The following is a 12,567-nucleotide window of genomic DNA, read 5'->3' as shown; positions in this document are numbered from 1 at the left end:
ACTGGGAGGCAATATCGGACAGATGATTCTAGTAACTGGGCAGTCTTCCCCCAGTGCCTGAAGCACTACTTCTTAAGGGCAAAGGGCACCAAGTTGTTTTCAATCTCAGGACCTCGCGCTCGACAGAGCTTCTGAGCTCAGGAACCTCACGCCGGGCGTCGTGTGGACTGTGTTGTCTCCGTGCTCCTTTATCTGAGCACCCCCCTGCACCCTCACCCTTGCCTGACCTAGGCCTCCTTCACCTCTGGGTCCCCTGCTTCGACATCATTCCCTGAGGTGCCGCCATTGCATCAAGAGGCAGCTCATCATGCTCTTGATACTTTTCTCCACTAACAAAATGCCTCTCCTGTAACAAAACCCAGGGAGGAAAGCTTTAAACTGTGCTACGTGGCTGGGGAAGGGGGTTAGTTCTAGCTCTTGTGCATAAAGTTGACTCATTCCCAGAAACACACCCTTCTGGACTCTGTCGGGTTGATTGGATAAGAGGAGGAGGATTTCTCTGCTCAGGCCACCTTCCATGGCCCACAAAGCAGCTACCTCACCCCCACCTGGCCACCTAGTCCATCAGCTGGGACTGAGACTAGCTCAGAACTAAGTGTCTGAACTTAATGACCACCTCATCAGAACTCAGACTTGACCTGAGATCAAGAAAGCCCACAGTACATGAAATAAGGGGAGGGGTGGGGGTAGGGGGAGGCGGGCAGAGAACAGGTCCTGTCTCAAAATATCCTTCTCCCACCTACCTTCTGTCGCATACTTGAAATCCACTGAATCATAAAATCTTCATAAGAATACAGAATCAATAAAAATAAACACAGCCTTTGGAAAAATATCGTAACTCGTTCATTCATCTATTCATCTTTGCCAAATATTTTTGAGCCTTGAAAATAGGCAAGACAGCTATAATTTGTACCATTTAAGAGTGATCAGCCTTGGCTGGTGTGGCTCAGTGGATTGAGCACCAGCCTGTGAATCAAAAGGTTGTTGGTTCAATTCCCAGTCAGTGCACAGGCCTGGGTTGCGGGCCAGGTCCCCAGTTAGGGGCGCATGAGAGGCAACCACACATTCTCCCTCCCTTCCCCTCTCTCTAAAAATAAAATAAATAAAATAAAACCTTTTAAAAAAAAAAAATAGTGATCGAAATGCATCTCAAAGCCTCCAACCCCTTCTCTATCACATCGTCATATTGCGTTTCCACCTACCATTCTCTGCCTGCCTCTCTATCTGAAGTTGGGTCGTTGTTTGTTTACACTGGTCTTCCTGTCTCCTTGCTCCCCTCCCCCAACACAAACCTGCCAAGGGCAAAGACTGAGCTGACCCATCACTGAAATCCCACTGCCTAGAACAGAGCATTCCATGAGTATTTTGTTGAACAAATGAAATGAAGATGATGATGGTTATGATGATGACAATGAAGACAATGACAGTTAACACTGTGAGTAACTACTCTGTTACTGTCAGTAACTATTCTGATCTTCTTGCACTTATTATTTTTAGGTGATCCTCAGAGCCATCCAGTGAGGCAGGTACTATTATTATTCCCATTTACTCAGGAAACTGAGACCAGAAAGATTCAGTAAAACGCCCAAGGTCACACAGCTAGAGAACGGCAGAGCCAGACTTCACACCCGAGCCCGTTACCACCACACTGCTCTGCAAAGATGATTAAGACACACCTGGTCCCTCAAAGGAAAGTCCAGTGGGGAATATGAAACAGATGAATGGCTCTGTCGCGGGCTCGAATATGCAGATGCCACGAGGCACAGATCGGGGGATGGGGCTGTGGACAGGGAGGACTCTACAGAGAGGAATCTCACAGGGCGCTGGGATCATACATCTGGGTAGGTCATTGTGAGCAGTCACACTGCTGTCACACTTCTCTTTTCCTTCTGTTTTTGCATGTAACTCCTTTCGTAAAAGGTTCATCTTTGCCCTGACAATGGACAAGCTCTGTCCATTGTTTCTGTGCACCTGGGCTAACACACCTTTGAAAGTCCTCTTTTCAGACCCCTCAAGCTTCACCGCCCTCAAGAGAGCACATAATCTCATTAATTACCCTCTAACCAAGCCTCACCTTGCTCTCTCCCACCTTCACATAATCTTCCTTATGTCCATTCCCTCCTTAATTCCAAATGCTTAAAAGATGCTGCAAAACCATTATTCTCCGAAGTGTTTGAGAACTCACCCCCTGGCAATTGCCTTCAGTTTGGTTCGAATCATTTCTTATAAAAATTCTCTACAGGTTTGGATGTTCTCATGTCGACAGGTTAGTTAGGGTCAAGGTGTCTCTGAGGTAGAGAAAGGACAGGCAGGAAGAAATCGGGGAGAAGGGCATCCCAGAACAAGGGATTATATGACAAAAGGCACACAGGGAGAAAAGTATAAGCCATATGCAGAGACTGGGGTGAGTAAGGGAAGGAGGATTCAGTCTGGCCAGAGCTCAAGCCAGGCAGAGGCTGGAGGACTACGTGGTGGGGGCTGAGGATGGGAGAGGAGGGGGGGAGGCGAGGTGTGGGTACTTGAGTCAATGGGGATGTAACATGACCTGAGACTTACTGATGAGATGAATTATGGTAATGAAGGCACTGGGAACTCAGGAGGTGGCAGTTTGGCCTGAAGATGAGGAATATTAATGTCCAATAGTCTAAGGTAAACACTGAGAGAGAGCCAGCTGGACACAATTAAGGACAAGCTGACCTCAGCGACTTAATGAGCAAGGAGCCACCTGGAGAGGAACAGCAGGAAGGGAAAGGTGGACCGCGGAATTGGGAATGAGTTGCCCTCTAACGACTCTTCATTCGCTTGACAACTTTGCTCTGGACTGTCCCTGTTCATAGATGTCATTTGAATTCTGAACCTCAGGCAGTCAGAGCCTTCCTTCTGCTCCTCCGCTGTCCAAGAAATGGCTGCCTACAAACGCCATCCCTTCCGTGCTTTTCACTACTGCTGACGTACATGCCCTGAGATGAACTTCAGGACAGGAGCACACCCATTCAGTCCCCAGGATGAAGCCTGTCTGAAAACAAGGAGCAGGTCAGCTGTGGCTCTACACGGAAGAGTGAAATGATGTTTCCCACAGCAACTGCTTTGCTGTCGGCAATGAGGGAAGAAAGTCTGATTTCACGGGACAGGAGGAGAGCGGACAAGAGCAGCAAACCAGAAGGTGCGCCCCAAGGCCCCTGGGAACAGAGCGGGAGCCTCAGGGACACACCTCAGCAGGGAGTCTGACTCATCCCAGCATGCCCTGTGCATCCCTGAAGGCCTCTCTGGGCCCGGGGCCTCCCAGACTCAATCCCATATCGAGCCGTGGAAACCACAGTAATACAAGGCAGCCGGGCCACGGGCCACGCAGGATCCTCACACTTGCACAGGACGGATCTCAACTCAGACTTGCTCAAGAGTACACACTGGTTCGTGTAATAGAAAAGCACAGAAGATTCTGAAAAGTATTGCTGGGCCCAGCGGCTCAAATAAGGGCACCGTTCTTTCTTTTTCCAACTCGTGGCTCTTTTCTCTTTGTGCACCTTCCTGTGCTCCATCAGAGAGCAGGAGTTCCCCCTGGCAGTTTCAGGCTTGGGTCTTCCTGTTACCGAACAGCAAGTTGGGGTCCCACCCACCCGCCGTCACCCTCTGGGCAAAATTCCAGAGGCAAAGTTTCGGTGATAAAGGAAAGGAGTCTTATTCAAAAGCTTCCCAATTTTGGAACAACAGCTTTCCGTACGCATCAGTCACTTAGACCTATCAACTAAGGCTAAACTCTTCAACGCTTCAGTTACAGCTGTAATCACTTAACCTATCTATTAAGGATAACTACTTTTAACCCCTGAGTTCTCTTATCATTTCTCCCTGTTGGTTTTTAATTATCTTATTTCTATAGGGTTAGTTTGCAAACTAAAACAGCATAAGATACAAAAGCTACACAATGTTGGAAGAATGGCAGGCTTCTGCCTCAGAGCGTGTTCCCTCTGGAATAGCAGTCCCCAACCTTTTCAGCACCAGGGACCAGTTTTGTGGAAGACAATTTTTCCATGGATGGGGGGTGGGCGGTAGGGGAACAGGAGGCAGAGCTCAGGCTGTAATGCTCGCTCACCCACCGCTCACCTCCTGCTGTGTGGCCCAGTCCTAACAGGCCATGAACTGGTACCAGTCCGCGGCCCAGGGGTTACGGACCCCTGCTCCGGAACGAACACCTGAAGAAGGATAACCCTGCCACTTTCTGCCCCATCCTAGGCTGGGCCTGGACTTTCTTCTCCCATCCAAACTATTGTCCTTTGGGAAACACAGGCAGCTGTAGCACAACTATCCAGGCATCTCGAGAAAGAGAACCAGAGAGCATGAGAGCCAACCTCTGCCCTTCTTTTATTTTATACCTTCTGACCCATAATTCCATGAGCTCTGGAGGCATTCAGCTTCTCAGTCAATTCTGTCCTAGACTGTTTACCATTACCATGGGCAACCTCCTCCTATGGTCCCTTCCGACTCCTCCCCCGTGACCTGATCAGATCTCTCTGTATCACTACCAGCTTCACGAGTCTGGCAGAGAATGCCTCTTTCCCAACAGTTATAGCCAAAGAGCTGGGACAGGGGTGATTGGCATGGTTTGGGTCATGCGTCCCATTCCTTAGCCAATTTCTACGGTCGGAGAGCAAGAATGCCCTATAGCCTGGGCATGTACGCTGTTAGAGCATCTCACTTCTCACCAGAGACAGCTCAGTGCCAGGCTCACTGTCGGCACAGTGACAATTCTTAGCCAGCAGACACCAATGGCAGGCCAGGTGAGTGGTCCCACCCTCCCGGCTCCTCCTGCTGCACCATCTACTTAATTCCTGATTGGACCATCCCTCAATCCCACGGCCATAACCAACTCCTTACAACTCAATTCACTTAGTGCACACAGATTTGGACTTCCGTCCTCGAGTCCTTTGTTGGAGAGCCGATTAGAAGCTCCGTGTCCATGTGCAGGGAAGAGTGTGCCCAAGGGTGGGTAGTAAGGCAACTTTTTCACTGGGCACCATTATTGGCAAGTCATTCTTCTTGGACCCAGTTAATTTCTCCAGGGAAGAATCTCCCAGTCTCCTGTTCAGGAAATACACGCCAGACTGATGGCGTGTGGACAGCAAGACTGGGGGGCTCCCCGCCCAATGAGCAGACTTCACCCAGCCCCCCAGCTCATTGTCTGACCCACAGCCCCCCCTCCTGGCCTGCCTGATATCTGAGTCTGAAGGTTCTTTAGTTCCATTTCTCAAAAAAATAACGCCCCCCCGAGGGGGGGGGAGTTGGGGGGTGGACAGTTGCTTGCCATATTGGTCTGATGAGGTTGGACCATCTGGAATTTTAAAAAACTCCCCGGGTGATTCTAGCCTTCTGCCAAGGCCCGGAACTACGGCCTAAAATTAACATATGCCAAATGTCGGCTATACCATCTTGCTGAACAATTCACCGATACATTTCTTACATGAACTGGGCTTTTCACTCAACCTCTGTTTTCAGAGGAAGTGTCCCATCGTTAGCGGAGACGAAAAGCAACTCTACCTACCATTTGTCACGACCAACCGGAATGCACAAAAGAACGGAGCAGCCCTCCCCTCGCTCCCCTCAGCCTCCTGGGTTTTACTCAATAACACTTGTCACCACCTGAAATGTTGCATATTTTATGCTCCCCTGAAATGCACGCTGCGGGAAAGCAGGGGCTCCTGTCGGCTCTGCCCAGAGTAGTCGCAGCCTCCCTCACCTGAAACGAGCCGGGCCCAGGTAAGCTCTCGGGAATCGTTGTTAAATAAGTAAATAAATAAAGCCATAAATAAGCAAAGGAAAACAAGCAAGCTTATTACATTCCAGCTTGATAGGGCCCTTTGCTGATGCCTCTGAGCCAGAGCTTTCATCTCCTGAGACTTTCTCCCTGGCCGTTCAAAGGATTAAAATAGAACTGGACATTCACGAGTGTATCACCGATTTAGATTTTGAGATACTGCCTCCGATCTTTCTGACAGACACTCCTGCCACCCAAGAGGCACACGTACTGTTTTCGCAGCCAGCACAGCCTGTCGGAACAATACCTCTCTCACTCCTTGCAGGTAGTACAGACGGAGGAGGGCCGAATCATTTTTTTCACCCTTCCCGGTGGCAAACCTCTCTCCACAGAGGTTTAAAGCCATGGGAAGCACCTTAGATTGTGTGTGTGCACGTGTGTGTGTTTGTGAGAGAGAGACAGAGAGACAGAGAGAGAGAGAGAGAGATCTTTTCTTTCAAACATGTATCCTAGGACCTCCCTGGGGTTCAATTGGGTAGGACCCCAGGCTAGTTGTACATCCATATAAAATGCTGCCCTCAGCTACAATGAATCCTGGGAGCTTCCAAGTAACCAAGGTAACCCCAATCACTCAGTCCACTCACCCCAAGGGGAAAAGCTTCAAGAGCTGGGTTTGGGGTTTAGCCATCCATGCATGACAAGGGTTTTGAAAGATACCTCTTATCCTTGTCTGGCCTTCTAACTCCCTATGGGGCTGTTCACACAAGAAATTGGGAACCAGCATATGGCCTGGCAAGGCATTTTTATTTTAACACCCCTCCCCTATATTCCACCCGATTATCTCATCCCACAAGGGGGAGGGGACCATAGTTAAGTATTTAAAGTACACCTCCAGGGGATACTCTTCTTGGCAAACGTTCCAGTCCTCTCGGCTGAGCTGCCCTCTCAGTACCCAGCATCTGGGTCGCTCTGCGGGGACAAACACATCCAATCAGCCCCCTCCTGCTCCAGGTGCCACAGACAGGCTCCCCTTCCACAGTCCAACTGCACTAAACCGGGGCCCAGAAAGGAGGCGTGGAGAGGGGTACAGAGGGCGGGAGGGAGGAGCCGAGAGGAGTGGAGAGCTGTTCAGTCCGGGCAAAGGAAAGTCCTGGTAGCTTTCCTACATTTTCTGGGAATGCATAAGATCCCAAACTCAAGGCTGGGAAGCCGAGGGGGAAAGCGGTGTGCTTAACCACAGTTTCCTGCAACATGGTTAATGAAGGCCACACTAGCACCGTGTAATGCTAAAGGGAATTCTGCATTGAAAAAAAATTCAGTTAGGAAATCACAGTGAACACGCTTGTCATGCTACGTGCCAGGCATTGTTCTAAGGACTTTCCATGCTTTTCAAATTCTTCTTTAGTTCTAAATATTGATCACTTCAGTGAGCATTTCCTAACCACCAGGACATTCTCTCACATAAACACAGTAACGATGTTCAAAATCATTCCCTAATCTCCAGGCCTGAGTCAGCTTTAGCCCACTGACTACCTACAATCGATAAAAGCAACCCAGGGTCACACGGTCCATTTAGCTGTCGTATCTCTCATCTCCTTTAATTCGCTCCTGAATCTTCCTTTATCTTTCACAACGCTGCTTTTTTGAAGAACACAGGCATTATTTTTTAGAATATCAGGTTTGGCAGGTGTTTCCTCGTGGTTAGACTTAGGTTTTATATATATATACATAGTCAAGAATATCACAGAAGGGATGCTGGGTCCTTCTCAGGCATCACCTCGGGAGGTACATATTGACTATGTACTCTAAATCATTTAAATCTCACAACACCCTAGGAAACATGCAATCTTCCTCCTGCTCTCGCTTTCCTCCTCTTCCTTCCCATTTTACAAAAGAGGGCGCTGACATGTTGAGATGCTGAGTGACCTCGTTAAGACTGGAAATGAGTGGTGACCGTTGGGACCGAATCCAAGCCATGAAGCGCTGGGGTACAGCTCTCAACCGCTAATTTACGCTGCCTCTCAAAAGGCAATTTTTGCTCCCCAATGGAATAGGTTTAGATGACACCGTTATCGCTACTTCAGAGACAAGTTCCCTCATTATATGCCAAGCCCCGTGCTTCTCATACATTATCTTAGTTAATCCTCACAATCAACCTTGGAGGTAGCACTGTCATCAAGCCCACGCTAGGGCGCATGCCCAGGCCACATGCCCAGGCCACACAGCCACAGAGGTGGGGGCGGGGCTTCCCGCTCTGGTCTAACCGACCTCACAACCTGAACGCCTACGCACTGGGTGCTCTTGGCCTCTGTCACAGACTCTGTCACTTCACAACCAGGAAGAGGCCAGCTCCTTGATTTTCATAATCCCTGGTTACACAGTCCTAAGAGTTTCCTAATCGTGGCCTCCGGCCTTCGCAATACATTGAAATCAACTGATCCTCTCTTGCAGAGGAGCAAGGGGTAGGACGCCCAGCTGGGGAACCGTCCTGATGAGCAAGGTTACAGAAACAATCTGGAGCTGAAAGATGCACTATTGTCAAGAAAAACGAGCAAATCTAGGGACCGGAGACACAAGGCCAGGGCAACAGGAATCAGGTAGAAAACGGAATGAAGGAAGCCGAGGTCAAGGGCAAGACAGAGCAGAGGTTCGCAAACATTGCCGCAACAGGGATGAAGATGTGTCCTAGGTTTGTCTGCCCAGCTTAAAGGTACAGGGCAGAAGTATAAGAAATCCACCCAAGATAATCATAGAGAAGAGAGCCATCTTCATCCTATCTAAAGTAAAAGAACCTGTCTCCCGATTCTCTGTGAAAATATTCATAATCCTGCCATAGCTTGTATTCATTTTACCAGATAAAACCTGTCCCACAAGAAGAGAACGGTTCCAGTGCTCCCAGCCAAACTCTTTTCGTCTTAGATTTACAGCATCTCATATCTTCAGCTGGCTGCATGAGAAACATTTGTACCTGCAAAGGAAGACACACTGTGGTCACAGCTGACGAGAGGAAGTACGAGATCTTTCTCATTTATGTTCACGGGGTCCCAAACTTAGTCCTATTTATTGATGACATTCTCAGAGCATATGATGTGCAGTTGACATTTGAGTATTGAGCATGGATGTTTAATGGCGATGATCTATTCTTGGACACTCAAACTGTGTTAAAAATATAAAAGTGTGCTCTGCTCTAAGGGGAATAATAAAATTTAAATCCAAACCTATAAAACATAAATGTGGTATATACATATATCAGTATAGGAAGATTTTTCTGGCCTCAGAAGGATTCACCAGGTATTTCCACTAGTGAATAACCTGAGAGCATTTCAAATAATATTTGACCTACATTCAACTTTTCAGGAAAATGGCTATTAAATAAAAGAAGAAAAATCTATAGATATAAAAAAAAGTTTTAATGATTTGCTAATAACCTTACTGATTTCATGAAAGTTAAACATGTATAATATTAACCAACAAAACTATAATACAACCCCCATGAGCCAAGCCTTACTTCTTTAAGACACATGTGTAAGAAAGTGTTTAATTTCCAAGTTTTAGTGACAGAACTGGCGTTCTTAGACCTTGCACGCTTATGAAATCATATGCTGCTGCATGACAATACTGGTTATTTTTATCAGAAAGGAAAATGTAAAAAACTTGGAAGACAAATGTAAAGACAGAAACATGATCTGATCCTGAATTTGCTATGTAACCATTTACGTTGATCTGTTCTGTGAACTTGAATTCATGGTAAATGTAGGCCAGAAACTATTCGGGGCAGGAGAAGTTTTGTTCTTGCTTTTAGATCAAGTCTGGAGAGGTCTGAAACCAGGACAAAAAATTCATATCTGAAGTGCTTGGGATTTCTCTCGTGTCTTTGCTTAAAATTCCCCTAAGGAAAAGCAAATGGCCTTCTCATGCCATCTCAGGCCCACAATATGCAGGAAAACATGTGGGCTCTGCTGCAGCCTGCCCATCAGACAGGCTTGTACAGGCAGCAAGACAAAAAGGGAAGGCCGCAGGGACCACGAAGCGGGAGATAGACTGATAAACTTTAATATAGGCAGGCTCTTCAATTTATGTACATTAGACAAGTGTAGACCTGGAGCATCACAACCATGACTGCATGGATGCTATTGCTTAAGGTGAGGCTAAGGGAGATAGTCACTGTACTCTGGACGTCAGGTACACAGAAGTGGATTTGCATTATGCTTAAATCATAACACACCCTCAGGACTGGTTCGTATATGGTTCACCCTAGTCATTTTCAGGGAGATTGTAAATTTGGTTTTTGGTTTTTTTTCTTCTACAATTCCATGGCTTTTAGGATATTCACAGACTTGCACAACCCATCACCAACATCACTTTTAGAGCATTTTCATCACCCAAACAAGCCCTGTGCCCATTAGCAGTCCCCCTCTATTTTCTGCCCAACATCTGTGGCCCTAGGCAACCACTATCTGCTCCTGTCTCTATAGATGTGCCTATTGTGGACACTTCATATAAATGGAATCATGCACTATGTGGTCTTTTGTGACTGACCTCTTTTACTTATCACTACGTTTTCAAGAGTCATCTGTGTTGTAGCACAGATGAGGCCAATGATTTATCAGAAAGGCTTTCAACGGGAAACAAAAATCAGGATCTCAAAGACACACCTGCACCCCCGTGTTCACTGCATTATTTACAAAGCCCAGAAATGGAAACAACTAAATGTCTGCCAATGGCCCAATGGCTAAAGGAAATGTGGTACGTGTATACCATGAAATATTACTCAGCCACACAAAAAAGAAAATCCTGTTTTTCATGACAACATGGATGAAATTGTAAGACATTATGTTAAGTGAAATGAGTCAGAGAAAGACAAATACTGTATGATCTCACTCATATGCAGAATCTAAAAATAAAAGTCAAACTCATAGAAACAGAGAGTAGAATGGTGGTGACCAGGGGCTGAAGGATGGGGGAAATGGAGAGATGGAGGTCAAAGGGTACCACTTTTAGCTATAAGTCCTGGGAATCTTACCTCATGGCGACTATAGTTAACAATACTGTATTGTATAACTGAAATTTGCTGAGAGAGTAGATCTTAAGCGTTCTCACCACAAAAGAAAAGATACCTATATTAAGTGATGATGTGTTAATTAATTTGATTATAATAGTCATTTCACAATGTACATGTGTGTCAAATCATCGCATTGTACTCTTCCAATATGTACAATTTTATTTGTCAATAATACCTCAATAAAGCTGGGGTGCAGGGGAAGCCAACTACCGGCATCTTAGACATGAAGTCCGGGTTGTCCAAAGCAGAAGCTTTGCAAACAGCAGATAAGAGGTTGCCTGGGGCTCTGGAAGTGGAGCGAGGACTGGATTACCAAGCACACAAGGACATTTTTGAATTAGTTGAGGTGATGGCTCCACAGACCTGAGCTAAAACTCTTCAGATTGTATAGTTAAGGAAGTGCACTTCATACTATATCAATCATACTTAAAAGTCTTAGCGATCGCTTTCGAATAAAATGAATGATCTGAACATGCTGTCAAAAGCCTGGCTGCAATGAGTGACATCTGAGGACACCTAAGGGAACACGAACCACTCAACTGCTCACGTTCCGATGAGTGAGAAGTAAAATATTGGGACCCCAGGAGTCCAGTGCCTCATCAAAATGTCCTCATTTAGTCACAATTTCTCACAATGTTCTCAGTGATTTTTTAATCAAGATTTGAGCCCTGGCTGGTGTGGCTCAGCGGACTGAGTGCCGGCCTGTGAACCAAAGCGTCGCTAGTCTGATTCCCAGTCAGGGCACACGCCTGGGTTGTGGTCTGGGTCCCCAGTTGGGGGTGTGTGAGAGGCAACCACACATGGACGTTTCTCTCCCTCTCTTTCTCCCTCCCTTCTCTCTCTAAAAATAAATAAAATCTAAAAAAAAAAAAGATTTGAAAGAGGAAGGGGCAATGTGAAATATACATGTGAATATTCTTTTTTGCAAGAAAGAAAGAAAAACAAGAAAGGAAAAAAGAAGGAAATGTGTGGTGGTCAGAATAACAGTCCCTCAAAGATGTCCACATCCTAATCCCTGGACCCTGTGAGCATGTTACTTTACACGGCAAAGAGGGAATTAAGATTGCTGGTCAGCTGATCTTAAAACAGGGAGATTATTCAGATTTTCTCATAACCCAGTTCCCATTGGGTAGGCCCAGTGTCAGTCCCCAAATCCTTTAAAAGTGGAAGAGGGAGAATAGGAGAGACAGCCAGTGTGTGGCTATAGCACGAAGGCACACGGTGATGCAACCCTGCTGGCTTTGACGCCAGAGGAAGTGGCCATGAGCCAAGGAATGTGGGCACACTCTGGAAGCTGGTGGTTCTTGCCTTGAGCTGCCAGAGGGAGCACAACCCTACCAACACCTTGAAGCTAGCCAGGTAGAACCCATTTCAGACTTCTGAGCTCCAGAACTGTAAAAACAATAAATGTGTGTTGTTTTCAGCCACTGAGTCTGTGGTAATTATATCAATAGGAAGCTACTACAGGACAAAATCCGTCAGGAAAGGTAAAATAGCTCTGGCTTCCTTTATTTGCACATTCAGTTCACAAATATTGAAAACTTCGCATGGGCAGAGCACTGTGTTGAGAACAGAGGAGTCACACAGGAAGTGAAATTTGTGCCTGGTGCCCGTGAATGTAGGTGAAGAATGACAGAACGTCAGATACTGGAGAAAAAGCTGGGGGACGGAGGCATCCAGCATGGGACAAAGGACGAGGGATGTTCAGTCGTCTTTTGCCAAGAATACTGCCGGGCCTGCCCTCCTTTTCCATCTA

The sequence above is a fragment of the Furipterus horrens genome, unplaced genomic scaffold, assembly GCF_987537825.1.
Source record: "Furipterus horrens unplaced genomic scaffold, mFurHor1.1.pri manual_scaffold_1, whole genome shotgun sequence".
NCBI classification, from domain to species: Eukaryota; Metazoa; Chordata; class Mammalia; order Chiroptera; family Furipteridae; genus Furipterus; species Furipterus horrens.
This window is presented reverse-complemented; position numbering follows the sequence as displayed.